The 27,930-nt window shown below is 43.2% G+C and overlaps 1 pseudogene; it reads left to right on the top strand.

Moving 5' to 3' along the window:
- Positions 1–725: 725 nt before the first annotated feature.
- Positions 726–27,930, top strand: part of LOC127651346 (vitamin K-dependent protein S-like) — a 54,309-nt pseudogene continuing 27,104 nt past the window's right edge.

Genomic DNA, 27,930 nt, shown 5'->3' with positions numbered 1-27,930 from the left:
TGGTCTGGTAATCTGTCATTAAGCCGCGAAACGTGCCGAATGAGCCACGATAAGTAACAATGATGCAGAACAGACCACAAAATAATAATAGTAGCAGCAGCATAAACACTTTGTCATTACATAGAGGGCAGTGTGATAGAATTTGGCCCTTGGTGAAAACGAATTGGGGAACCCTGGTTTACAATATAAACTTCAAGAAATGCACGGAAACGTCCACCAGGTGGCAGTAGACATCTAAAATAGCATACAACAGGATTTTTGGCAATTGATACAGGCGGCGTTGTTTTGAGGACATAGGATAGGTACGAATGTATTACTGTTTGTATACAATGCTAATACCATGATTTTGGCCACGTTTTATGAATATGGTAATCATTTTGGACACTCTCGAATTAATTTATTTATCATTTTCATAAAATCCTTTTTATCTAAAAGCCATTTAAATGCGTAAATATGTACACTTAAATAGTAATAATAAAGAACTAGTCATATCAAGTTTGTCAAGATAAACTTAGATGTTGGCTTGTCAAAGCCTTCTCTGAAAATTAAGATCGTTCTGCTCCCGAGCCCAGTGTCTCGCTGAGGGTCTGTGCTGTGTGGATCAGTCACGAGTTCTAAAGCGCTGTCTGTCCACTTCTGCTGCTTCTCTCACCGCAATTCTGGACCAATTAAAGCACATTAAGTAGGGAGGAATAGCGCCTTTAGTTCGGATCTGAAACGGAACAGCGTGAGGACTGTGATTGATCAAACAGCGGGAAGATGTTGCGACTGAATGTGGCTCTGAGCGGCTCTTTGCTTGGCCTCACGCTGCTGCTGCCCGCTCAACTCTGCGGCTCACACGGATGTGAGTAAAACAACTAAACTACGACAAACATATAATTATATTTCACTTTTGTAAACTATTGTAATGTTACAATGTAACAAACATCCCCCTAAAGCACGCGCAGAGCAACAATGTAACATTGGCAAACCGTTAAGAAGTTAATAATGTAACAAAACATATACACCGTGGTAATCAACATACAGTGCACCCGGAAAGTATTCACAGCGCTTCAGTTTTTCCACATTTGTGGAAAATGTTGTGTTATGTTTCAGCCTTATTCCAAAATTGATTAAATTAAATATTTTCCTAAAAAGTCTACAAACAATACCCCTTAATGACAGAAGTTTGTTTGAAATCTTTGCAAATGTAATGTAGTTTGCCAAAAGGCACCTGAAGGACTCTCAAAACATGTGAAACAAAATTCTCTGGTCTGATGAAACAAATATTGAACTCTTTGGCCTAAATGAAAGCGTCATGTCAGGAGAAAACCAGGCACCACTTCTAACCTGGCCAATACAATCCCTACAGGGCAGCATCATGCTGTGGGGATGTTTTTCACCAGCAGGAACTGGGAGACTTGTCAGGATCAAGGGAAAGATGAATGCAGCAATGTACAGAGACATCCTTGATGAAAACCTGCTCCAGAGTGCTCTGGACCTCAGACTGGGGCAAAGGTTCATCTTCCAACAGGACAACGACCCTAAGCACACAGCCAAGATAACAAAGGAGTAGCTAAGGGACAACTCTGGGAATGTCCTTGAGTGGCCCAGCCAGAGCCAGACTTTAACCCGATTGAACATCTCTGGAGAGATCTGAAAATGGCTGTGCACCGACGCTCCCCATCCCACCTGATGGAGCTTTAGAGGTCCTGCAAAGAAGAATGGGAGAAACTGCCCAAAAATAGGTGTGCCAAGCTTGTAACATCATACACAAAAAGACTTGAGGCTGTAATTGGTGCCAAAGGTGCTTCAACAAAGTATTAAAAAAGGCTGTGAATACTTATTACATGTGATTATTTTATTTTGAATAAATTTGCAAAGATTTCAAACAAACTTCTTTCGCGTTGTCATTATGGGGTATTGTTTGTAGAATTTTGAGGAAAATAATTAATGTAATAAATTTTGGAATAAGGCTGTAACATAACAAAATGTAGAAAAAGTGAAGCATTGTGAATACTTTCTGGATGCACTGTACATACAGTAGTAGTTTCCACAAAAAATCTATAGTTACTGTTATTGTTACTGCAGTGAAACAGTGGTAACTTCATGTTAGTCACTGCTGCTGTTATCAATACACAATATATTAAACAAAATATCAGATTCTGAAAGTGTCTTAATCTGTTTCCCTGGCAGAGACAATAGCTAGTAAATTGCAGTTTGTTATAAACTGGTCACCATGGTTAATTGTGTAAGGCTATGATATTATGTCAATCTTAAAAAGTAAACTAATGAAATTAGCAGTCCTAAATGTAAACAGTGTAGCAAAGCAAAAAATATAAAATTAACAATGTATTAATGTTTGCAAAACTCACAGTGTTTACAAAATAACTATAAAACACTGACCATAAAAGTACCAATGTTTATAAAAGTAACAATAATTTGTTTTTATAAAAGTAACAATAAAACACTGTCCATAAAAGTAACAATAAAACAATGTTTACAAAGTAAGAATAAATGTTGTATTTTATGTAACAAAAGCAATGTATTCAAAAGTAGCAATGAAACAATAAATACAAAAGCAACAATTAAACAAAAATTTATAAAACTAACAATGGAACAATGTTTACAAAATTAACAATGTTTACGTTTGAATTTTCTTTAATAAAAATAACAATGTAGCAGTTTTTTTCTAAAGCAATAATGAAACAAGGATTGTAAAACTACTATAAAACAATGTTTATAAAATTAACAATATAGCAACTTGAACAAAAGTAACAATAAAACTGTTTATAAAAGTACTAGTGAAAAAGTGTTTATAAAAGTAACAATGAAACAATGTTTACAAAGTAAGAATAAATGTTGTATTTAACGTAACAATAGCAATGTATTCAAAAGTAGCAATGAAACAATGTATACAAAAGCAACAATTAAACAAAATTGATAAAACTAACAATGGAACAATGTTTACAAAATGAACAACGTTTACAAAAATCCCAATAAAACAATGTTTACAGAGGCAACAATTATTATTTTTTTTTTATAAAACTAACAATGAAACAAGGTTTGTAAAACAACAATAATTTTCTTTAATAAAATTAACAATGTAGCAATTAACAATGTAGCAACTTAAAAAAAAAATGAACAGTAAATCTTGAAAAAGTGTTTATTTACGATAACAGTGTTTATATTAAAATTAACAATGAAGCAATGATTACAAAAGTAGCAAAAAACAATATATACAAAAGCAACAATGAAACAATGTTTATACTAAAAGTAACAATGAAGCAATGTTTACAAAGGTATCAATAAACACTATATACAAAAGCAACAATGAAACAATGTTTTTAAATCTATCAACGATAGAATGTTTATTAAAGTAACAATAAAAATGTTTATATAAGTGCCAATGAAACAGTGTGTGACAAGGAGGAGAGCGTGGCCGGGCCGAGAGGATTCACGCCCAGCACTGAGTTGCCCAATCAGCGGGAGAGAGATAAAAGGCCAGAAAGGGAAACCAGAAAGAGAGAGGAAAGAGACACACACAGCAGTGTTTTGTATGCACACTCTTGTTATATTTCAGTTCAGTGTTCTTTTTTTTATTATTTAAGTCTTTTTGATCACCTAGCCTGTTCCTGCCTCCTTGCTCGTCATGTGAATCTGTCAGTCCCAGGTTTCGGCACCAGTGTGGCAGACAAGCCTCTCGTTCATTGGGAAAGAAGAAAGCAGGAATCAGATTAACAAACAAAAAGATATTAATTCAACATAAAACACTAAACTGAAACATATCAAAAGCGCACACACAAAACACTGCTGTGTGTGTACGTGCGTGCATCTCTCACTCTCTCTTTCTCTCTGGCATCCCTGGCTCTCCCACTATTTGGGCAACTCAGCGCTGGGCGTGAATCCTCTCTGCCCGGCCACGCCCTCCTCCTCATCATACAGTGTTTACAAAACAACAATGAAACAATGTTTACAGAGGTTACAAAACAATGTGTGCAAAAGCAACAATGAAACAATAATTATTTAACTAGCAATGAAACAATGTTTATTAAAGTAACAAAGAAACAATGTTCACAAAAGCAACAATGACACAATATATATAAAACTAACAATGTAGCCATATTTACATAATAAAGAAACAATGTTTACAAAATTAACAAAGAATATTTACAGAAGAAACAAAAATATTTTGACAAAAGCAACATTTAAATGTGAATAAAACTTACAATGAAACCATTTTTTAAATAAATACAACAAAAAAGAAATATTATCAAAATTAAAAATGAAACAATGTTTACAAAATGAGCAATGAAGAAATGTTTAAAAAAACAACAATTATGTTAAGCAACAATATTTTTTTTTAGAAAATTAATAATGTAGTAATGTTTAGAAAAGTAAAAATGAAACCATGTTAACAAAATAAACTGAAGCCATGTTTATAAGTTAAACAATTAAAGGTTTTCAAAGGTGACAGCTTTTTACAAAATTGTATACAAAACATGAGGAATCAAAGTAGCCAACATCCTCCAGACAAAGTTTGTGTTTTTTATGTTGTTTGTTCCACAAACCTAATTTTCTCATGAAACAGACACAGCAGCACTTATGAGGGGCTAAATCCTAGCTCTAAAACAACTGGCACACACAAGGAATGCAGTTAATCGATGTGTAATCGAAATGTAAGCTGTGGTTTTTATACAGACTCATGCTTGAACTTCCTAAATATTTATACAGACTCATGCTTGAACTTCCTAAATATAATCTCTAACTAAACTCTGTCAGTGCTTCAGTGTGGGTTATGTGCGTGTCTCATATTTCCATCTTTCGTATTACTTCTCATTAGTGCAGAGATGGTAATACCTTGTTAGTAAATGTTTAGATATATCATGGTATTTCAAGGTACTTTTAAGGAATATCATGGTAATACCATGATGGTACATGGCTCTCATGATGTTGGTACCATGGTAAAAACCATTTTGATACTTTTTACAGTTTTGTTACACAAACCCTTTTAAGCCATCAGTATAAGTGTGTTAATGTCTGTGTGTAGTTCTTCCACAGAACAAAGCCTCTCAGTTCCTCGCACGAAACAGACATGCAAACACACTGTTTGAGGAGAGCAAGAAAGGAAACTTGGAGCGAGAACGCATCGAGGAGCTGTGTAATAAAGAAGAGGCACGAGAGATCTTTGAGAACAACCCTGAGACAGTTCTCTCTTGCGCACTCCATGAGGCAACAGATCAATATTCTGTCATGTTTGTGAAGTGATGCCTTGTGTTGTCATTGGCATCGTTGACTGTGTAAATTCAGTCATGTGACCTGCTTTTATGTGAGTGAATCACAGGAAAACATGTCACATTTCACCACATAAGCAAAAGACAATACCAAATTATATTTAGCCTACTTTTTGGTCAATTAACATATTTTGTTATTAAGTTGTTTTCATGACAGGAGTTACAGTAATGAGAATTTGGAGTGAAAATGTGTTTAATTGTCATGAGAATAGTGTCATAATACCAAAAATATGAATGGTCCTTAAAAGGCTTTTTTTTTTCTTAAAGAAGTACGGTATATAGAGTCATATTATTTTCTTTTCATTCCGGGGGGAAATATGACTTGGACGTGTTCCTGAGAGGTATTGTGAGATTCCCCCATGTTCCTTTGATGATGAGGTTAAAAGCTTTGTTTTACATTGTTGGTCAGTGAATGTTCTCATAGCTATATTTTCTTTAATTTTCCAGGAGTATTTCTATCCCAAGTATGCTGGTAAGTCTTCATTATTATTTTTGTAAAGAAACAACACTTACAGTAAAACTAGAAAATAGGCAGCTGCAATTCCTGATAAAGTTCTTCATGCTGATTTAGTTTCTCAGAATTCGATGATGTCATTAGGTCCTTCCCATCAGGTGGCGCTGTTGCATCAGATACACTCTGCGGGGAAAAATAGTTTGTGTTTCAGTGGCATCGTGTTTATTAATCTGATTGCAAAAGTCTCTCCGAAGACTTAGTACCTTTACAGATCAGGGTAACTCGTTTAACCCAGAAAATAATTTAGTCCTATAATAAGAATAAAACCCCAGAAGTTTATTAATAATACTAAAAATAATAATAATAATATAGAATAATAACATCTCTCTTTTTACTAGTTGAAATAAAAAAAAAATTTAAATTAGGAATTATGTTATTTTTATTTCAAGTATTAATGTTTTTACTAGTGAAAACCTACTGATATAAAAAAAATTAGCATTTTCACTATGCCATTGCTGATATTATGAATTAACGTCTTAAATAGTAGACACTGAATTACAGAAATATCTGTAATTCATATCCTGCACATGATTAAATCTTGAAAGGGCTTGCAATACTTCTATACCTACTTTAGCTCAAAAGTTAACTCGTTATCTTTTTTTGTGTTGTAGTGTGTCTGGTGTCTCACCGCGCCAGGATCAATAATCCAAACTCAGAGGCTGTAATCCCTCAGAACCTGCGGACCTGCGTGCAAGGTAACGCTGAAGACCACAAGAATGAAAAACTGCATGTACAAAATACAATATAATACTTTTGATTTAGCTGGTCACAGCATTATTATTTGGTGTGGTTGTTTTATGAATGAATATTTACAGAAATCATTAACAAGTGCTTACCGCTGCCATGTTATAATGAGAGATACGAGCGCTGTGTGGACAGTCAGGGCTCGTTCACCGAGATACACTCACCTAAAGGATTATTAGGAATACCTGTTCAATTTCTCATTAATGCAATTATCTAATCAACCAATCACATGGCAGTTGCTTCAATGCATTTAGGGGTGTGGTCCTGGTCAAGACAATCTCCTGAACTCCAAACTGAATGTCAGAATGGGAAAGAAAAGTGATTTAAGCAATTTTGAGCGTGGCATGGTTGTTGGTGCCAGACGGGCCGGTCTGAGTATTTCACAATCTGCTCAGTTACTGGGATTTTCACACACAACCATTTCTAGGGTTTACAAAGAATGATGTGAAAAGGAAAAACATCCAGTATGCGGCAGTCCTGTGGGCTGAAAATGTCTTGTTGATGCTAGCGGTCAGAGGAGAATGGGCCGACTGATTCAAGCTGATGGAAGAGCAACTTTGCCTGAAATAACCACTCGTTACAACCGAGGTATGCAGCAAAGCATTTGTGAAGCCACAACACGCACAACCTTGAGGCGGATGGGCTACAACAGCAGAAGACCCCACCGGGTACCACTCATCTCCACTACAAATAGGAAAAAGAGGCTACAATTACCAAGAGCTCACCAAAATTGGACAGTTGAAGACTGGAAAAATGTTGCCTGGTCTGATCAGTCTCGATTTCTGATGAGACATTCAGATGGTAGAGTCAGAATTTGGCATAAACAGAATGAGAACATGGATCCATCATGCCTTGTTACCACTGTGCAGGCTGGTGGTGGTGGTGTAATGGTGTGGGGGATGTTTTCTTGGCACACTTTAGGCCCCTTAGTGCCAATTGGGCATCGTTTAAATGCCACGGCCTACCTGAGCATTGTTTCTGACCATGTCCATCCATTTATGGCCACCATGTACCCATCCTCTGATGGCTACTTCCAGCAGGATAATGCACCATGTCACAAAGCTCGAATCATTTCAAATTGGTTTCTTGAACATGACAATGAGTTCACTGTACTAAAATGGCCCCCACAGTCACCAGATCTCAACCCAATAGAGCATCTTTGGGATGTGGTGGAACGGGAGCTTCGTGCCCTGGATGTGCATCCCACAAATCTCCATCAACTGCAAGATGCTATCCTATCAATATGGGCCAACATTTCTAAAGACTGCTTTCAGCACCTTGTTGAATCAATGCCACGTAGAATTAAGGCAGTTCTGAAGGCGAAAGGGGGTCAAACACAGTATTAGTATGGTGTTCCTAATAATCCTTTAGGTGAGTGTATATCCAGCTGCAGACCCGCAGCACAACCAGTTTCAGAACCCCAGCGCCAGAACCGGAAGTGAGGGGCGGAGTTATTGACAATGAGACAAGCATGGCGGAGAGCACGGTGAGTTGTGTAACGTCTAACGTTTTTGACATCATGTGGTGAAAAATTATCGCATATATTAAGTTCAGCGTTTTTCTGCTAAATATTTAATTTGTGCTTAACTTTATCATCTTATTGAAGCTTGAATATGTTGTCATACTTTATTGTATTAAAAAAAAATTCTACAGATGGTTCGATACATTTTTGCGTGTTGTAAATTGGCCTTGCGGTGACGTTTTGAAGACATCTTGTGAAGGTGTTAAAGTGTTTGTTCCACGTTCCTCTGTTATATGCATTGTTTGTGAGTTAATGTTACCTTATAGTTGAGTTTTTTTTTACGTTGAGATTATTGTGTGGCACTTTCATCTCTTGTAGAGACATATAACGATTCAGAGAGGTGACTCATTACCTGAGCTGCAGGATTGTCATGATAAAATGGGCCTAGGGGTGAATTGGTCATTTGTTGTATACATTTTTATTGTTTCTTTTAAAACAATGCTGAATTTTCTCTCTTTTTTAGTTTTATTTTACATGAAGAAAAATGCATGCTGCACATGTTCTTGTGAAATAAAGTATATTTTATATAAAATACCCATAAGTTTCAAGCATTATTTTTCACCATCATGATCAGGAAGTAACTCTCATAATACAATGAAACGGATAACTATATACAATTATATTACACAAGATCAATGTTTTAAAATGCTTATTGTACTGTACCTTAATGTATCATTATAACATGCATATAAAGTATGACGTTTCGTGTGTAATAAAAGCATGCCCTTTCGTGTCTTATAAAAGCAAACTACGCTCCAAAACGTTAGGTGGTGCTACTCGGTTTAGAACGTAAGCTCCGCCCCTCACTTCCTGTTCTGGCGCTGGGGTTCTGAAACTGGTGGTGCTGCGGGTCTGCAGCTGGATACTATTGCGTTCACCTGCGTGTGTAAACCCGGATGGAAGGGCCCGTGCTGTGAACAGGGTGAATGACTTCAAATCACATTTACACCCTCCATAACTGTTTTACAATTAATAATGGAAGCCTGTTTTCCATCTCCAATGTTTTCACTCACATCAGCGTATGATCATTTGTTATTTAGCTAATTAAATTAGTAAAAAGTGCCATAAAAACATGTTGCTCCATAGTGCTGATATTTACACTCGTGATGAGTAGATAAAGAGGTTAGTTATGTTGGATATCATTATCTATTTTGAGTTGACAGCCAACAACTGCTCAAGTTAAGACTGAACTCATTCACTTGTTGTAGTTCTCCATCTGGATCGCTCATTTCGGCAGTTTTTACATTTAATTTAATGGAGACCGTAACCACAAACCAAGTCCAGCGGCAATTGGAATTGAATTATGGCGCCACCCAGTGGTGGCTCAGGAAAACTGTGGATTATTCTTGTGGAAGGATGGCATTTAAGGATTTTACTAACATTTGTGCCCATAATATTGTTATTATGTGGAAACCATTTTATATAAACAATATGGCACTCAAAATTCTTTATGCCAATTTTTGGGTCTCTATCAAGCAGTTCAAATTGAAATTTACATTTTGGCTTATAACTTTCACAACAAATGGCCTTTAAACTTTTGCTGCAGCATTCAGTAGATTTTCATAAAATTTGGCTCAAATAATCCTGAGATCATGCTTGTCAAAATGTATGAAAGGCTTTTTGATCTTTCACACTGTTCACATATTACGCGTCAACGGATTTAACCATAAGGATGAAAAACAGGAAGTGAGGCTGTATTTTTGCAATGCTTTGGCATATTGATGTGAAACTTGAGCTGTGTTCAGAATGCAAAACTAACTTACTACTCACTAAATACTTCATGGCACATACTGCATGCTGCCATTTTTATTAGTGGATATGGTCCCATTTGAGGCCCATAATATTGAGTGTGTCTCACCGCAGATCAGTCCAGCAGACTTCATGAAAATGTCACGTCTTTTAGCCTTGCCATTTTTATTATTGGGCATGGTCCCATATGAGGTTGCTTGCAAAAAACATATGCTGCTCTCACTCTTTGAAGTAGCACAGCTGTTTCAGCATGCTAGTGGCACATCTTGGGATTTTGACTATAACCAAAATAATATAATGATGCAAATTGATTATTCTTGGGCTCACTCATCTGATGCTGATATTATTATACTTTCTGAAAATTGGTTAAGTAAATCCATTCCAGATAAGGATATAAATATAAATGGCTACACTCTGTTTAGATGTGACCAGACCGCCCTAGAAAGGGTGGTGGAATTGCAATATTTTCTGTGAAACAGCAAAATTTATGTTACCCACCTATTGAGAAGAAAAAGAGCAACTTCTGCATCCGTCTTCAAGCCTTTTACCCTCTCTGAGGTCTGTTGATGTTGATGCGGCTCCTAGCCCTCGACTTATCATAATCCTTATTTTTGTTTTGTTTATATTCGTTTGACCTTTTTCTCTTGGTCTGTTTCTCAGCCATTTGTCCTCCTTGGAGTTTAGAAAGTTCGGATCAGCCAAATTTGCCGTCGCTCATCTTATGAATTTCCCTGTCGCTCTGCCCCCACCCCCCATCCTGTGCACGTACAAGAACCACCCCCTGTTACTGATTGGCTGAAGTTGTGTTGTGTGGATTGGTCTGATCCACTTTGTTTTTGTCCCATTTACAGAGCCAGGGCTGTTTACAAATACTAGATTTTTTTCAGCCCACCCACAGAATGGACAGCTAGCAGACTGTGTGGAGATATTTGCAGAATTTGACAAAAAGTGTATTGGATTAGAATTACTGAGTGCACCTTTAATAAATTATGTTAAATGGGGCCTGGGTAGCTCAGCGAGTAAAGACACTGACTACCACCACTGGAGATCGCGAGTTTGAATCCCAGGGCATGCTGAATGAATCTAGCCAAGTCTCTTAAGCAACCAAATTGCTAGGGAGGGATGAGTCACATGGGGTAACCCCCTCGTGGTTGCTATAATGGGGCACGTGGTGAATTGTGCGTGGATGCCGCGGTGGATGGCATGAAGCCTCCTCACGTGCTATGTCTCTGCGGTAACGTGCTCAACAAGCCATGTGATAGGATATGCGGGTTGACACCTGGTTTACACCTGAGTTGGCAAGGCTTCTGCATGATATGAATGTTGCCTGGATCAGGGCCAGTGGTACCAAAGCAGAAACTGACTGGTTCATTTTTAGAAAACTGAGAAATCTCTGTACTTCCAAGATTAAAAAGGCTATATCAGATTTTTATCTTTCAGAAACATTTCAGAATTGAATTAACCCAGTCAAATTCTGTCTTTATCTGAGAATAATGTGGAGATTACTAAAGAGAAGTCATTTTGGATAGTTTAAATGAGCACTTTATATTCTCAGGCTCTTTATTTGATTCTCAGTTAAGTAACTGATCTGTCATTAGCTCTAAAGCAGTATTACCATGTGATGTTGCTTGTAAGTTATTTACGCAACCATTTGAATTTACTAGTTGTTGTGTCGAAGAAGTGACACTAGGGGTCTCTCTTGAGAACTTTTCGCATCTCTGATCTATGAGAAAAGGCCAATGAGAAATTGGCAGACAGAATTTGCATGTTCTGCCCCCGGACATACGGGTATAAGGGAAATGTGTCTGTTCCATTTAGAAATTTTCTTCGGAGCCGACTGGTTGTGTATGCAGCAAGCTGCGAGTCACACACTGTTCCTCCCATCTCTGAATAGCGATTGCTGTTGGATCTACGGCTCATATCAGCAGCTTTCTCCCTTCTCTGCACTGCAGTGCAGCTTTGCCCCTGGGCGCTTCGACAGCGCATTAAAAGAGTTTGTTTCTCTAAAAGAGCATATACATAACTGGCATTGAACGTCCTTTTCAGGACGCATCTTTATAAAGATGCCCTTTTGCCCCTGTGTAGTTTCTGGATGCGTTAGAATGTTCTCCGCTCCTGACGGCCACAGGCGCTGTCTCGTGTGTCTGGGCAGCGATCACACCGAGGCAGCTTTTGTGGATGGCTCATGTTCTCACTGTGAGAACATGACCATGACAACGATGCAGTCGCAGAAGGCACACTTATTTTCTTCTGTCTGGGATCGAGGCAACAGCAACTCGCCTCACAGCCAGCCTACCTATCCTCTTGAGCTCCCCGAGCTGGATGAGCTCGCCGCTGCATCAGGCCCGGCATCTGACGCGGATGACTCGACTGGGCTGCCGCCTTCGGGCCAACGTGTGGCTGGACTGGAACCCTCCGTCCTTCCCACAGCCTTCGCGGCTGGATGATTGGTTCCTCGGGTCTGCGTGCCGCTCAAAGCTCAGTTCCTTTCTTCCAGGAAGTGCATGATGAGCTGACAAGTTTCTCCACCCGTCACAAAGCCTCTCGCTCATCCGCTCTCACTACCCTCGATGGTGGAGCAGCCCACGTGTACACGGCGGTGGACAGAGCGGTGGCGTTCCACCTGTGCCCTGAGAAAGCCACCACCTCAAATCCACCAGGCCAAGGCACTTAAAGATCTGCACTTGGGTAGTCCTGATCCCGATGTGCTGCAGGAACTGCACTCAGCGACCGCCCTCGCCCTCGGGTCCATGAAGGTCACAGCTCGGTCACTCGGGCAGACGATGGCCACTATTGTGATTCAGGAACGACATCTATGGCTGAACCTGGTCGAGATACGCGAAGTGGACAAGACACGCTTCCTCGACACACCTGTCTCCCAGTTCGGTCTTTTCGGCGACACAGTCGAGGACTTCGCCCAGCAGTTCTCAGCGGTGAAGAAGCAGACAGAGGCCATGTCTTACATCCTGCCCTGCCGCAAACCTGCCACCATGGGCCACGCTCCGTCTGCTCGCCGAGGGCGTCCTCCTGCAGCTTCCAAAAAAACGCGCAGCTCCGCCTCAACCCGGGCCCAGCTCTCAGCCCCTGCATCGAGCACCGCACAGGAAGCGCGGACCTGTAAGGCTCCCAAGCGGTCCTGAGACGCCCGACCCAGAGACAAAGACGTTCGCTCCGGAGCTGGTAAGTATACCAATCCATCCCCCGGTGGAGGGCCAGGAGGAGAATCCTCAGTTGAATTTATTTGGCAGCATGTCTCTACTCGTGTACATTTCTGTCTGTGTGATTGTCATCAATGTCATTGTCTCTCGATGTTGTTGTCTCTGAAATGTTGGATTTGTATAGATGTCGGATAAATTAGGCTACTGTCTTTGATCTGTTAAACTGATAGTAGTCAATCTGGCAGGCGAGTTTGGATGGCCTGGATCGCCCCGTCAGGATGGAGCGTGGATCCTGTTCAACGGGGCCGAAACACCGACACGCCGTTTGAGTCTGACGAGTCCAAACTTCTCACGATAAAGGGAAGTGCTTCTAACTTGCCTCTGTGACTTGTGCTTGAAATTGTATCCCTGTTGTTTTTGACCCCGGCTGGTCCTGATTTTTAATCATTTTCTTCACAGCATTGCTTCATTGGGTTGATTTCCTGTTTATATGTGACGTGACGCAACGTCATCTGTCTCAGGAGGTCGAAAAAATGGACCGGATTACTAAGGTATTGGCTAGGAACGGAACATACAATGTCTCTGCCCTTTGTTGTACTGTGTTTACTAACTTTGACCGGCATGTGTGGAAGCCTCCACAGGACCAACTACTCCCGTGCAGGACTTTCAAATGCAGCCACTACATGCTGGGGGACGTGCGCATCTGTTTGTGCGCCAGACATTAAATCACTGCCCCTGCATCTGTTCCTCTCCTCTGATGCTGTGGGCTTGGCATATCTGATCAGTGTCATGGCTTTACAAGGCCATTTGACTATTTCTGAAATCTGTCTTCGTAGCTTTGTACTAGAAATAAATTCTAAGAATGAATCATCCAACAAATCATTTAAGCTGAGGTGTCTAATTGTTCTGTTGCTGTTGATTTCTGGAAATGTGCAACCCAACCCAGACCCAGACTCTGTTATATGTTTTAATACCCCTGCTTATTTTAAATCTAGGGCCGGTCTTGGTTTTATTCACTTGAATGTTCGCAGTTTGATTGCTAAGATGAATATGATTCGTATTTGGGCACACTTAACTGATGCTGATGTAATTGTCCTATCAGAAACTTGGCTAAGTAAATCTGTTCTGAATGAGGATATCAGCATTGATGGTTACAATGTATATAGGACTGATCGTCCCAGAAGGGGCGGGGGTGTCGCAGTATATATTAAAAGTAAGTTTCATGTGAATGTGCTTCTCTCAGAATCGGTGAGTAAGCAATTTGAATTTTTAGCTCTTGGTCTCGAGCTCTCTAGGACTCTCCACATTACTGTTGTTGGTTGCAATAGGACACCTTCAGCTGTCAGTGATGCTCTGCCTTCTTTAATGCAGCTTTTATCAGGACTGAATTTGAATGAAATTGTAGTCATTGGAGATCTAAATTGGAACTGGTTACAACCAGTATCTGATGATTTTAAAGCTTACTGTGACTTGCTAAATCTCTTTCAGCTCGTCGATAGTCCCACTAGACCTAATCTGAAATGTCCAGAAAAATCATCCCTAATAGATCTAACCAATGTTCCTTATAAATACTCAGGAGCTTCTGTATTGGCAAACGACATTAGTGACCAGTGTGTTGTTGCCACAGTCAGAAATACAAAAATTCCCAAAACCAAGCCACACATTATTATTAAGTGTGACATGAAACAATTTTCATGACCTGTTTTATTTTGATTGGGATAAAATGTATCTTATTGCTGATGTTGAAAATGCTTAGAAATTGTTTTATGATGGTTTTAAAGAAATTGTTGACAAGCATGCTCAGAAAGTATAGAGTAAAAGGCCGAAACAATGCATGGTTCACTTTAGCCAACTCTCTTCACGAGCGCAACAAGGCCTGGGCAAAAGCCAGGAAAACAGGCCTGGATTCTGACTGGCTACTCTTCAGGAGACTGCACAATCTGTGCATAATCGCTATTAGAAAAGACAAAGCAGACAACTTTCTTATAGAAACTTCAAATAATTTAAACAACCCCTTCAAATATTGGAAGACGATTAAATCCTTGGCTGGAAATAAATCTGGCATCGAGCTGCCACCATGCATTCTTAAGGACTCGCATAAAATATCTGATAAGGCTGAAATGCTTAGCTGTTTTATCAAGCATTTTATTGCTTCTGGTTCCTTGTTTGACTCCCTCAACATCAGAATTACCCTAAAGGTCATACTCATGGTCATATTAGAGTGAGTTATTCCTTTAGTTTTAATCCATTTACAGTCTCAGAGGTGCATAAAGCCCTCAAACTTTTAGACATTAGAAAATCGGCTGGTCCTGATAACTTGGAGCCTTATTTTTTAAAGCTAGCATCTGATTTTATTGCACCACCTTTGACTTGGAGCACTCTCCCTGGACACAAATGAAATTCCACTTATATGGAAATCTGCATTTGTTCTTCCCCTGTTAAAAGGGGAGATCCGACAGATTTAAACAATTACAGACCCATCTTGAAATTGTCCGTCCTGGCTAAGTTTATGGAAACTCTGGTGAACGAACAACTGAAAGAGTTTCTAACCACTAACAATATATTGTCTAATTTTCAATCAGGTTTTCGGAAAAAACACAGCACATCTACAGCAGCCCTAAAAGTAGTAAATTATTTTATTGACTCTTTAGATAAAAAACAACATTGTGCAGCTCTCTTCATTGATCTATCTAAGGCTTTTGATACTGTGGATCACGCAATATTAAAACAAAGACTTTTCAGTGTTGGATTGTCAAAACAAACAGTCTGCTGGTTTGGAAACTATCTATCAGGTAGATCTCAGTGCATGCAGGTAGATGGTCTCACTTCCACCCCTCTTAGTGTATCCAAGGGTGTGCCCAAAGGGTCAGTGCTGGGACCACTCCTATTTATATTATATATGAGGCTGTCGAGTTAACGCGTTAATAACGTGCGATTAATTATACAAAAAATAACGCTTTAAAATAATTAACGCATTTAATCGCATGCTTATAGTACCACCTGTATACTCCAGAGGGCAGTAAGTGAAATTTCAGCTGTGTGAGCAACACACAGTTTATACAGTGAAGAAAACAACACAGATATGCGTTACTGAGGGTTCAAAGGGATCTCAATATGTGTTTAAAGATTGAGTATTAAACTATATTTAACTTGACACAGTGACCTAAACATTTTATTTTTATGATGCAACACACCCGAGACGCGACACAAGCATGTCTGACGTAGGTCGTATGGTAGGGTGACCGTCTTTTTGCGGGACAGTCCCGAAATTGGAAACTTTGTCCCGCAAGTCATAAGCAGTGTCCCACATTTCAATTTTGTCTGTATCATTTTTTATCTTTATTATTATTTCGGCATCATTTTATTTCATCGTCCTTTAATTACAAAATCACTATAAAAATAGTTTATAAGAAAACACTGAACATGCGCAGTGCAGCCTTTTTTCCCCCCAGAGCGGGAAAACACTGGAAAAAAAACTGCAACAGAAAAATGGGTCTATCCGGAGCTCCCGAGAAGAAAAAGTGTCTTTGTTCGTATAATAAAGAATTGGAGAAAATACATGATTAAAACCAGTTACAGGTGACCCTAAAAAAGGAGAGTGCAGGGTATGCCACCGAAGTTTCACTGACAACTCTGCTGAAGCAGTTCAGTGCCCCAAACATGACAGCTCTGATATCTTTGGCTTTGAGCTGTCACCAACGCGTTTGTGGAGAGGGTGTTTTCACTGATGAACACTGTGTGGACAGAGACAAGGGACTGATGACCTCATCAAAAGTGAACTCCTGGTGAAAGTGAACACCTACACCTGCCAGGAGTTCTACAGTCATAATGAATGAGAAGGCCCTTCTCGAAGCAGCCAGATCAGACAAAAAAATAAATAAAGATACACTAAATCCGGTAAGAACGCATTTAATCTTTCTAGTCTTTAATAATGGAGTTGATGTGCTTATTTGGAAATGTGCTTTTTAACGATTAGATTATTATTTTCACTTCATTATATTTACATTTAGTAGGTCTGAGCTGTTAAAATTAGTTTGTATCGTAGACCTTATGCCAAACTGAGTGACATTCACAGCGCCGTCATTAACATTTAACATCACTGCAAAAATATATCTAATATAAAATCAATATTTATTCACCTAGTACAATAATAGTAAGTTATCTCTCCCTCGTGTCCCGCATTGTCCCGCAAAATCAGGTCTGCTGACCTGCAACAGAGCAATAGCCAGTTGGTCACCCTATGTATACCCCTGGCTTGTTTTTTAAAAAAAAACAAAAAAAAGTCTGACGCAGGTGTACATTGACGGGTTCTTAAACAAGCCCTCATCATAAATCTCCAACTGATTGACAAATTCACTTGTGAAATGGATTGCTGTGAACTGTATGCCAATGATTTACTTATGATCAATAATATGGTAATAAACAATACATTGTGTTCTAAAGCCACTTTTATATTGTTTTATCAATGATTAACTCTTCTGCTACAAGAATGTAATGCATTTTAATTATCTGAATATTTTTTTATTTTATATATATATATAAATAAAATATATATATATTATATATATATATATATAAAACATTTTTTTATATATATATATATTTAAATATAACTATGTATAATTATTTCATCATTATGTTCTCAGCAAATATTTGTATATGTGATTAATCGCGATTAATTAATCGGGATACCATGTAATTAATTCCAGTGCAATATCAAAGTCACTGAACCTTCCACCCATCACTACTTCTCAGGGCTCCGAGATTGAGTATGTATCTCAATACAAGTATCTTGGTATCCTGATTGATGATTGTCTCTCTTTTAAACCTCAGATTCAGCAGTTGGCGAAAAAAATGAAGTTGAAACTGGGTTTTTATTTTAGAAACAAGTCGTGTTTTTCATTTGAGGCCAAAAGGTGACTTGTTGCTGGCACTTTTATGTCAGTGCTGACATAAATAATGATGCACTCTTGCATCCCGATGCCACATTACCTGCTCCGCTCCGCTGCGAAGCCCCGCCGGGTACGTCAAGAATAATCGTCCCCTTAGTGCCCCTAGCTCGGAGTTTGGACGCATGGCTCTCACTTCCCAATCCGTCACGCTGGCTGGCCAGGACCATTCGACTCGGTTACGCAATTCAATTTGCCAGGCCCCCCACCCTGGGTGTCCGCTTTACCACAGTATATGGCGAAGATGCCAAATCCCTGCCCACAGAAATCGAGAATCTCTTACTCAAAGACGCGATATAGCCTGTCCCTCCAACCGAGATGAAGAAGAGTTTCTACAGCCCTTAATTCATCGTACCCAAGAAAGGCAACCGGGCCTTGCACAAACTCACGTTCAAATTGCTCACGCAAAAACACATTTGAACTTGCGTCCCGGCATCTAGATTGGTTTGCAGCGGTAGACCAGAAGGACACGTACTTCCACATCTCAATATTGCTTCTACATCAACCCTTTCTACGGTCTGCATTCGACGGCCAGGCGTATCAGTACAATGTCCACCCCTTCGGTATGTCCTTGTCCCCTTGCGTCTTTACGAAGGTCGCAGAGGCAGCCCTTACCCCGCTCTGGGAAGCAGGCATCCGCATACTCAACTACCTCGACGACTGGCTCATCCTGGCCCACTCCTGAGAGTTACTATGTGCCCACAGGGACCAGGTGCTCTGGCACCTCAGCCGTTTAGGGCTTCAGGTCAACTGGGAAAAGAGCAAGCTCACCCCGGTTCAGAGCATCTCTTTTCTCGGCATGGAGTTAGACTCAGTCTCAATGTCAGCACGCTCAAACCCTGGACAGACCTCTGCTTTCTACGGACAGGAGTCCCCTTGCAGCAGGTGTCCCGATGCGTCCTAGTCACCACAGGGGCCTCCAAATTGGGTTGGGGCGCCGTGTGCAACAGGCACGCAGCCGCAGGCCGTTGGAATGGGGCCCCGCTGCACTGGCACATCAACTGCCTAGAGTTGTTGGCTGTACTTTTTGCCCTGCGGAGGTTTCTCCTGCTAATTCAGGGCAAGCATGTCTTGATCCGATCAGACAGCAACACCATGGTAGCTTACATACATCGCCAAGGCGGTGTACGCTCCAGTCACATGTCACAACTCGCCCGTCGTCTCCTCCTTTGGAGCCAGCAGCAACTCAAGTCACTGCGTGCCAGTCATATCCCGGGCAACCTCAATGTGGAGGCTTCACCCCCAGTTGGTCCAGCTGATTTGGGAATGGTCCGGCAAGGCCCAGGTAGACCTGTTCGCCTCCCGAGAGACCTCCCACTGCCCTCTCTGGTACGCCCAAACAGAGGCTCCTCTCAGGGCAGACACGCTGGCACACAGCTGGCCGGCGGGGCTGTCCCCCTCCACCTTGAAGGTGTATGTAGCTGGTATCACGGCCCACCACGACACAGTAGACAGCAAGTCTTTAGGTAAGCACGACTTAATTTACAGGTTCCTAAGATGTGCCTGGAGGTTAAATCCCTCCTGGCCAAGCCTGTTACCCTCCTAGGATCTCTCGTTGGTCCTCTCGGGCCTTCAGAGATCCCCCTTCGAGCCACTAGAATCAGTCGGACTCAGGGCCCTCTCCATGAAGACGGCCCTCCTGATCACGCTCAATCAAAAGGGTCGTGGACCTGCAAGCATTCTCTGTCAGCGACACCTGCCTGGAGTTCGGTCCGGCAGACACTCATGTGATCCTACCGGGCTACGTGCCCAAGGTTCCTACCACTCCCTTCAGGGACCAGGTAGTGAACCTGCAAGCGCTGCCCCGGGAGGAGGCAGGCCCAGCCCCTTCGTTGCTGTGTCCGGTACGTGCTTTGCGTATCTACTTGGACCACACGCAGAGCTTTAGACGTTCTGAGCAGCTCTTTGTCTGCTTTGGTGGACAGCGGTAAGGGAACGCTGTCTCCAAACAGAGGCTTTCCCACTGTGTAGTGGACACCATTACATTAGCCTATCACACCCAGGCCATGCCCCCCCGAATTCAGCGGAGGAATTCACCGACCAAATTCAATGCGGGTACTCAGTCTACCCTGTACTGGAATAGGTGCTCCACAGGACGGGCTCCTACGTGGGCAATTCCCACTGGGGCAGTTCCCACTACCCCCTGGTCGCCATGGCTCTAGCAACTCCTCCCTCCCAATGAGGCAGGATCTTTGCACATGTGAAACTAAAAACCCATGTGATGCATTCACGACGCTTTACCTCCCCAGTCTGGGCAGGTGTGGTCTCCACAGGGTCTTTTTCCCCTGAAAGAATAGGAACTGGGAAAGATCGCCTTACCCGTATGATAGCGTTAAGATGGCCCCAACTGCTTTAACTCTATGCGAGAAACATAGAGAGAGAAAAGCGCAGCTGGCGCGTCCTGCTCCCATGCTTGGCATGTCGCCTTGTTCCCCCCTGTCGGGGGTAAAGAACCAGAAGGCTTTGACGACTTTATGGGGCGTTGAGAAAGGGTAAGTGCAGTCTGACACAGCCGGTCGTTTTGGCATGTAAAATACCTTCCCGCTCCTGTGTCAGCAGTACACGTACACGGCTCAGTGCATGGTGTGATTTAAATTGGACCCCTATTGTTTCTTCTTCGACACAATGTTGAAGTGAGAACAGACGGGGAACGTCTAGGTTACGGATGTAACCTCCGTTCCCTGATGGAGGGAACGAGACGTTTTGTCCTCCCTGCCACGTCGCTGAACCGAGCCACTGTTGCGGCCGAACCTCATTGTCGGCTCCTCAGAAAAATCCTGAATGAAACAGACGCATTTCCCTCCCTTTATACCCGTATGTCTGGGGGCGGAACATGCAAATTCTGTCATCCAATTCATCCAATTTCTCATAGATCAGAGATGCGAAAGGCTCTCAAGAGAGACCCCTAGTGTCGCTTCTTCGACACAACGTCTCGTTCCCTCCATCAGGGAACGGAGGTTACATCTGTAACCTAGACGTTTTCTGTATTTGAAGTTCATAAAGCTTATTGGATCTTAATAAGTCTGCAGGGCCTGACAAGCTAGAACCATTATACTCAAAGCTAGCAGTTGATTTGATTGCTGAACCATTGACCTATTTAATTATTCTAAATTATATATTTAATTAACTAAACTTCTGGAAAAATTTGTAAATTAACAATAACATTTTTTTTGGAAGCAAATCATTTTCTTTCCCCAATTTGGTTACTGCTGCTATTAAAGTGTTTAGTGATATTATAAATGCTATGGATTGTAAACAATCTTGCCCAGCTCTTTTTATTGATCTATGGAAGGCTTTTGACACAATTGATCACAACATCCTTTTAAAGAGGCTGTACATTATTGTTTTTTCTGATAAAACTGTTAAATGGTTTACCTATTATCTTTCTGATATACTCAATGTGTGCAGTTAGAGGGTTCTGTACCATCTTTTTTTGCCTTTTTCCACAGGGGTTCCACAGGGGTCGTAGGACCAATTCTATTTTCTTTATACCTAAACAATATTTGTGATAAGATTCCTAATGCTAGGGATCATCGTTATGCAGATGATACCACTATTTACTGTTGTGCATCGGCTATACAAGCTCTTTAATATTTTCAGTCAGCATTAGACATTGTAGAGTCTCATTTGGGTGAACTTAAATTGGTTTTAAAGTCAGATAATACTAAATTAATGCTGTTTTCATATTTCAAAGCCTTACCTTTAAATCTTCCTGACATCATATATTCCCAAGGTATAAATATTTAACGTGTTGTCAATTATAAGTATTTTGGTATTTTATTTGATAGCCAGTTATCTTTCTAATTTCATATTGATAATTTAATTTCCCCTTCTGTCGCTCTCACCACGTTGTGTCAGAGAAGCGACACTAGGGGTCTCTCTTGAGCGCCGATATTCACCTCTGAACTATGAAAAAAGGCCAATGAGAGTTGGCAGCCAGTATTTGCATGTCCCGCCCCTGGACATACGGGTATTTAAGCGGCGCAAATACGGGAGTTCATTCAGAAAATTTATTTGTAGCCGATGGTCGTGTCTGCAACTGCTGCGTATACACACCGAGTTCCTGCTATCCCTCTGCTGCATGCTGTTGGATTCTACGGTGCACAACAGCGGCTTTCTCCTGTTTGCACGACTGTGCACTTCCTGCCCCTGAGCGCTTCGAAGGTGCAGATTATAAAGATCTTTTACGAGTTCTTTTCCCTTCATAAAAGAGTGATTTTATTTAAAAGGGTACGCGCGTACACGCGATTCCCCAGGTGGATAGGGCTGTTACGCTCCACCTATGCCCCGGAAGCACTACCACCTGGCGGGGTCGTCCTGTACTCCCTTCCCGTTCCTGTAGAGCAACATCCTCGCTCACCGCAAAGGCCTACAGCGCCACCGGAAGCACCGCTTCCGCCCTGCATGCCATGGCTCTCCTGCAGGTCCACCAAGCCAAGGCACTGCGAAACATGCACGGGGGTGGCCCTGATCCCGACACGCTGCAGGAACTGCGCTCAGCGACCGACCTCGCCCTGAGAGCGACGAAGGTCACAGCGCAGGCGCTCGGGCAGGCGTTGGCCACGCTGGTGGTCCAGGAACGTCAGCAATGGCTGAACTTGCTTGAGATGCATGAAGCCGACAAGACTCGCTTTCTCAACGCCCCTGTCTCCCAGTTCGGCCTCTTCGGCGACACCGTTGAGGACTTCGCCCAGCAGTTCTCCATGGTGAAGAAGCAGACAGAGGCCATTTCTCACATCATGCCTCGCTGCAAGCCTGCTGCTACCCTGTACTGGTATAGGTGCTCTGCAGGTAAGGCCTCCTGTTCGGACTCCCCCTGTGTGTAATGCCACGGTACTGTCCCCTCACGAGCGGACCCCCGTGTCTCCCTTAGGCAGTTACAGCTGCCTCGGTCGCCGTGCTGTTCGCTACCCCCCTACGGGGTTGGGTCTACCACCGCAGCAACTTTTCCACATAGGTCCTAAGTTAGGCCATCTGATGTATTTGCTACTAAAACTTTGCCTCCCCTGCCGGGTAGGTGTGGCCTCCGCAGGGTCTTCTGCCCTAAAAGAAGGGCTAAGACCCCCTTCCCTCAATGCGTGTAAGGTCCCCGGCCTTAGCTGCTCTATGCGAGAAACATAGAGAGAAAAGAGGCCCAGCCTGGAGGGCCATCACCTTGTTCCCCCCTCCAGGGTAACGATAAGGAGTCTGATGGCTTAAATGGGGCATTGGGGAAGGGTACATGCAGCCTGATACAGTTGGTCGTCCTGCACGTAAGAATACCTGCTCGCTCCTGTATCGGCAGTTCACGTACACGGCTCAGCGCATGGCACTTTTTAAGTGGACCCCTAGTGTCGCTTCTCTGACACAACGTGGAGAGAGCGACAGAAGGGGAACGTCTAGGTTACGTATGTAACCTCCGTTCCCCGATGGAGGGAACGAGACGTTGTGTCTCCCCTGCCACGTCGCTGAGCCGAGCCACTGTTGTGGCCGGACCATTTCCGGCTCCTCAGAATGAACCGGATTGAACCAAATCCTGAATGAACTCCCGTATTTGCGCAGCTTAAATACCCGTATGTCCGGGGGCGGGACATGCAAATACTGGCTGCCAACTCTCACTGGCCTTTTTTCATAGTTCAGAGGTGAATATCAGCGCTCAAGAGAGACCCCTAGTGTCGCTTCTCTGACACAACGTCTCGTTCCCTCCATCGGTCTAAACTTAAACTATGGTTTTACTTAAGAAATAGAACTTTATTCTTTTTTAGTGCTGGAAAATACTTGGTGTCTGCAAATTTTCTACCATTATTGGGTTATGGAGATCTGCTTTATATGAATGCTCCAGTACAAGGTTTAAAAGACATTTTCACAGTGCCTTAAGTTTTATTACTGGTTGTAGTTATCAAACGCACCACTGCATTCTGTATGATAAGACAGAGTTGCCAACTATGGATACACTGAGAAGTTTTAACTGGAATTGTTTTATCTATAAGCCCATTTGTGGATTAACTCCTTATTTGTCTCTCAGCTCATCCAATACAAATGTACGCTATAATCTTTGTTTAAATTACCTGTTATATTTTAATGTTCCTTGGGTCCGGACAAAGCTTGGTATAAAGATTTTAAGTATAATGCTCCTGCTGCTTGGAATAATTTACAAAACATTTTAAAGTTGTCTGCTCCCATCATTAAATTAATTGAATGTACTTTTAAAAGATGTGTTTTTTTATCCTCTTGTGAACTGTTGTTGTGATTCCTGATTTGTTCTATATTGTACTGTTGTTGTAGTTATTGTAAATTGTTATTTATGATACTTGTTGCTGCCTTCTTGGCTAGGTCACTCTTGTAACAGAGATTTTAATCTCAATCAGTTTTTAACCTGGTTAAATAAAGGAAAAGAGAAAGAAAAGAAGAAAGGAATTACTACAGATTTTACAATTCTATTCCGATTTGCAAGATGTCTTGTTTACATGTGAAATTTGTTCTCTTTACAAGTATTTACATTGAAATGTAGAAAACACGCTAAATCGTTAAGACTACCGGCATTAGTCAGTGTGGGCATATGAATGCGAGTATGTGCATGGTTTCTTTACTGAATGAATGAAATGTTTTTGATGAAAAACTGAGTGTATAGAACAGAAATGATATTAAAGGAGACATTATTTGTCAGCATTCGGCCGGGGTTTTTCCGGTTTTGGCCACTAGAGGCCCCCATTATGCCTTTTGTCTGATCCAGTTATTATTTGCACCTGTGCCTCGTTCCCTATCGAGAGGTCTCTCCTATTGCGTAAGTAGCTACGCTATGGGAAAACTCAGTTTCTCGAGAAATATTGAAGTCTTTATGTAAAACGCATTGCAGCTGCACAGCAGACAGCAATGAGCGAGGCAGCTCCGTCATTGGCTGTGCTGCAGCAACTTGCTCGAACCAATGACGGGCGACTCTGAACGCTGCGACCAATGGGCGCGCCAGCGCTCAGTGCGCTCAGAGCCCGCCAAGATGGGCGTGGCTTAGGGCTATATATTAGGCGCCCCGTCATGAGAGTTCTTTAGATTTAATCTCCTTCAGCAAAGACCTGTTCTTCGCTGGATCCTCCGGATTGTCCCGTCGAAAAGCCTAAAGCAGGACCGCTAAAGAGGACGCCGGCGCCTTCAGCCGCCTTCAAAGCCTTCTGCTACGCCATCCGGCGCGCAACGCTATATCCTTTTACTGCAAGCACTTGCCTCTGCGACGCTTTTTTAGTAAAAGAGTAATTTTCCAAGGCGTTGTTGCAAATGCCTTCAGCCTGCGCCTCGTGCAGAGGCCCTCTTCCTGATGGGGATCGTCACATCATTTGCACTCGCTGCCTGGGACCGGACCACGCAGAAGCTGCTCTCATTCGGGGCAGATGCCCCGAATGTGACTCCCTGGGCCTCGCCGAGCTGCGCGCTCACTTTGCCGCTTTCGCCGCAAACGAGCCTGCTTCCACCGTGCTGCCGCCCCTCCATTCGAGCCAAGAAAAGCGCCACAGAGGCTGCCAGAGCACGAGCGCGTGACATCACGCCCAGTCCCGTGCTTCACCGCTACCTGAGATCTCCCCGCCGCCAGTCCATTTTATGAAGGTGGACCAGCACCCCTCCAGCAGAGCGATGGGTCTCGTCTCGTTCGGCACGTCAGGGGACGACGATGAAAAGGATGACAGCCTCTCTATTGACGCTGCATCCGACGACTGGCCGGGCTCGAGTTTCGACCCCACGCCATCGACCTCAGCGGACACGAGCACGGGCACCAGCATGGACTCTGAGATCGTCCGCATCCTGTCCAAAGCCGAGGAAGACCTCGGGCTCGACTGGTCTTCTCCGGAAGAACGCGTACGCAGCCGGCTGGATGAGTGGTTCCTGCAGGGGTGCCGGCAGGCCCCTCGACAGAGACCCTCTCCTTTCTTCCCCGAAGTGCACAACGAACTCACGAAGTCGTGGAAAGCCCCGCACTCTGCTCGCCTGAAGCCTTCGTTTTCTTCCTCGCTCTCCTCAGTGGACGGCGCAAGAGAAAGAGGCTACGAGGGAACTCCGCCCCTCGAGGAGGCTGTGGCCAACCATCTGTGCCCACCCTCCACCGCCGGATGGAAAGCCAAAGCTTCTCATCCCTCGAAGCCCTGCAGATCCACCTCAGCTCTCGCCGGTCGCGCATACGCCGCCGCCGGCCAAGCTGCGTCAGCGCTTCATTCAATGGCGGTTTTACAAGTTTACCAGGCCAAACTTCTCCGCACCATGGACGAGTCTGGACCTGAACCTGAGGCTTTCAAGGACCTGCGCAGCGCCACTGACGTAGCCCTGCGAGCCACGAAGGCCACCGCCCAATCCATCGGCCGGGCCATGGCTAACTTGACTGTCCTTGAGCGCCATCTGTGGCTGACGCTAACGGAGATGAAGGACGCGGATAAGGCGCCATTCCTTGACGCGCCTATCGCTCCAAGCGGCCTGTTCGGATCAGCGGTAAAAGAATTCGCTGAACGCTTCACTGAGGCCCGGAAGGATTCGCAAGCTATGCGTCACTTCCTGCCCAAGCGCTCCAGCTCGTCTCACCAGAGACCGCCTCAGCAGCAGCAGCGAGCCAGGGCGGCCCCTCCCGTCTCCCAAAAGCCAAAGAGCAGACCTGAAACGGACGCTCGACGCCGCTCGCGTTCGCTGGCCGAAGAAAGCCGCCTGAGCAACGAGGTCCTCGGCCCAAGATCGTGCTGAACCCGAGCCTCGTAAGTCTTCCTAGCAATAGGAAGAAAAGAGAGAGTACGTGTCTCGCAAAGGCCGGACCACTCTCTCTAAAACATGTAAAACATTACCCAGTCCCCTTACAGGCGGTTGGAAATGTCTGTACAGCAGTCAATGGGCCAGTCACAGAACTCGCTCACCTGCAATCAAACGCCATTTTAACGGCGACACACAGAAATCACGAAAAGAGTCATTTTCTGCCTGTGTCACTAAGGGTTCACATGTCCACACTAAAGTGCGCATTCCCACATACCAATACTGTCCAAACAGTGCCAAATACTTCCCCAGCTCAGGCTGGACGTCCAATAAATGTAGATCGTGTGCCTATTGTCATGTATGCACCACTACACACAAGCACTGTATCCCACAGTTATAAACACTTCCGCCAGCTAAAGCGGAAGACTACTATGAAAGTGGTAGCGTGCCTACTGCAGTATATGCACCTCCACCCATAAGTGCTGCCCATACAGTTTCAAACAGTTCTCTGTCTGCATAGCCAAAAACATCACAGATGCGACGCGAGCTAAGAGACTCTCGCTAAAAGCGGAAGCTTCATGAATGTGGCGCGCGTGCCTATTACGATGTATGCACCCCCACCCAAAAACTCTGTCCATACAGTTTCAAGCATTTCTCCGACTCATGCTGCAAGCATTTCGGAGATAGCGCGCGTGCCTGTACTCTCACACGCACCCTTGCACTCGGCACTCAACACGGCTGCTCAGCGCGCACCTGCGCCTCTGAGAGCTGTAAACTCAGTGTTAGCACAAGGCAATTTGCCGGTGGGGCCCATACGTCACTGCGACATGCCCCCAGCCAGCATTCAGCCCATATCTGTGCGAGCAAAAGCCTGGGAAAAAATCCCGACATGCCGAAATGGGTTTTGAACATAATAAAACACGGTTACTCACTTCAATTCGCTCGCAGACCACCCGCTCAGCGTGGTCGAGACGAAGTGAGGAAAGATGTGTCACATGTTCTACGCACCGAGGTGCTCAAACTGATAGAGAAGGGTGCTATAGAAACTGTTCCTCCCTCTATGAGTGTGGCGGGTTTTTACAGCCGCTATTTTCTCGTCCCGAAAAAGGACGGTGGCCTCCGCCCCATCCTAGATCTCAGACATCTGAACAAAGCTTTAATGATTCGCTCGTTCAGAATGTTAACAACCAAACATATCCTCGCGCAGGTTCGCCCTGGGGATTGGTTTCTATCAGTGGATTTGAAAGACGCTTACTTTCACATTCGATAGCGCCTCATCACAGGCCTTTTCTGAGATTCGCTTCGAGGGACAGTCATACCAGTA

Source organism: Xyrauchen texanus, chromosome 11 (assembly GCF_025860055.1).
Source record: "Xyrauchen texanus isolate HMW12.3.18 chromosome 11, RBS_HiC_50CHRs, whole genome shotgun sequence".
Taxonomy (NCBI): Eukaryota; Metazoa; Chordata; class Actinopteri; order Cypriniformes; family Catostomidae; genus Xyrauchen; species Xyrauchen texanus.
This window is presented reverse-complemented; position numbering and strand designations above follow the sequence as displayed.